Below are 2,328 nucleotides of genomic sequence, written 5' to 3'. Positions count from 1 at the left end.
ACAGATATAGAGAAATTAATCCATCGTGTGTTATATGGTTAGTACATAGATCATCTTATGTACAAATTTCTTTCATTCTATATTCTATGTGTATGTTGGCTCGAAAGTCGACAACATTTCTATACATGTTCGATAACACAAAAAAGATAAAAAAAAGAAAATACCTACACAAAAAAATACAATCTTGATGTATAAATTTCTACAAATACAAAGCAAAAAAGTATAAGTTGTGCAATGATGAAAATAATGAGTTAAAAAAGAAAATATAGAGAGAAACATTGTTGTGACCAATAGAGGTGACATGGAGGACACCTCACATGCCACCATGGATACGCTGACTCAACCAGGGAGTGCTGCTGTGAAACGTAGCTGGCGCGTGAAGATTCCATCCAAAAGATTAACAGATTTTGTTGTGAAGGTTAACGGCTGAAATACGTGAAGGCAGAGCAGGCGGTGTAGACATATGATTTTTGACCCTCCCCAAGATTTTCCATATCTTAGTACGTAAATATTTAGTTTAGGCCTAATATAGCTATTTCAACTAATTTTTACTTTTTTTTTTACTTTATTTTATTACAAGAAAATAAAAATTACAAAAAAATAGTTTCATTAATGTGTTGTAGTCATTATACAAAAAAAAAGTTTTGTTTTAACGGTCAATCTTATTTTAATAGTTTATTGTATTTAAGTAGGACTAATTAATAAATATGGTCGTATTGAGGAGAAGGAATAAAACTTGGGTTCGAACAATCCATTTTAGGCTTAATTTTGAACCTAACTCATAATTCTCAGGCCCATACCCCTAACCTAATCTCTACCTCTATATAATAATACCTAACACCCTAGACCTAGGGACCTAGAAGCGAGAAAAAACAAAAAACGACAGCACCATTTTAAAAGGTGAAGAACGGCCATTTTCGAAAGAAAGGAGATCGAAGACAATCTTTGATCCAATTCCTAATTTCTAAGTGAAAACGGAAATAAGGAGATTGAATAGAGATGAATGAGTAAAAAAATAAACAGAGAAAGAGACGAAAATACAAAAATGGCTGCCACTTGAAATCTAACGAAAAGCTTCAGCACTTTTCTCGATTTCTCATTCTCTTAACCCTCGAATTCACACTCATATTCTCTCACAGTTCCAGCGCATTCCCAGTTACAACTGCAGCGTTCCAATCCACAAATTTGCGTCCAGAATTGAAAACAATGTGAAATTGGGTCGGGTCCAGATTCGACCGAGGGCTGGGTTCTTCGAGGTCTCCTTTGAATCTTGTTTGTTTTGAGATTTTCCTGCTGTAAAACTCAAAAATTCAGATTTGATACAAAGGTTCGTTCCTTTTATTTTTGAGTTTCAGTAATGCTTATTGCCATGATTCAATCGTATTTCTTTAAATCGTATATTTCCTCCTTATCTGTCATATTTGTACTTAGGCCCTCAATATACTGTTTAATTGACGCTGATATCCCTTGCTTTCCAATTATTGTTATTACTCACGTGCTTCCATTTAGTCCTTTACTGCGGCCCACATGCATATCATTGTCCATTGTTACTAGCATATTTCCTATTTCGTAATTCCTTTCATTGTGTTTCTGTGGGTGTTAATGTGCCATGTGATTTGATATTTTAGACATACTTCTCGTACTAGGGAAGATCATAAATCTTCTATTGTGGTTCTTTTAGTAATTGTTGACTGTCTCACCGAGTTGTATATGATACTTTTATCTGTTATGTTTTGAACTACTTTACAGCTAATCTAATGTGCAGGTTATAACAATAAACATGTTTTAACTAAAAGCCTTGTCACCACTTCGACGAGGTTAGACAAAATACTTACCAGTACATGGGTTTGTTTGTACTGATACTGCACTTCTGTACATTGCGTGCAGATTTTGGAGCGGAGCTGTTGGTGACGTCAGGTGCTGATTCGGAAGATGTTCGTGTGTTTGGATATAACTGCCACTTGTCCTTGATAGCTTTAGATTATTGCTAATCTGTTTATGTAACCTTCAAACAGAACGTGTATTTATTTTTATTTATCAGTTTTGAAATTTCAAATCTTAGAAGGTCGTGATTCATATTATCAGGTCTTGGGTAAACTTATAAATATTTAGTTATTTATTCTCTTTTCTCTTATAATCTCAATTGAGTTGTATTTTTCTGTTAGTTGGCTTACCTAGCGGGTTGAGCTAAGTGTCATCACGATTTGTGATTTTTTTGATCGTGCCAGGAAGATTATTAAAAGTGGACGCATGCACATCATTTTTCTTACGAGGAAGATACACCATATTATGCTTAGAATTACCAATGGAGGAACCAGTACTGAAATT

The 2,328-nt window shown here is 34.3% G+C and overlaps 1 long non-coding RNA gene across 1 annotated transcript; it reads left to right on the top strand.

The window, feature by feature from the left end:
* The first annotated feature begins 806 nt into the window (after positions 1-806).
* On the top strand, positions 807-2,058 carry LOC107783882 (uncharacterized). Its single transcript, XR_001647564.2, has 2 exons — positions 807-1,327; positions 1,888-2,058. It is a non-coding gene; the product is annotated as an uncharacterized LOC107783882 (long non-coding RNA).
* The last annotated feature ends 270 nt before the right edge of the window (positions 2,059-2,328 follow it).

The sequence above is a fragment of the Nicotiana tabacum genome, chromosome 3, assembly GCF_000715075.1.
Source record: "Nicotiana tabacum cultivar K326 chromosome 3, ASM71507v2, whole genome shotgun sequence".
Lineage (NCBI taxonomy): Eukaryota > Viridiplantae > Streptophyta > Magnoliopsida > Solanales > Solanaceae > Nicotiana > Nicotiana tabacum.
This window is presented reverse-complemented; position numbering and strand designations above follow the sequence as displayed.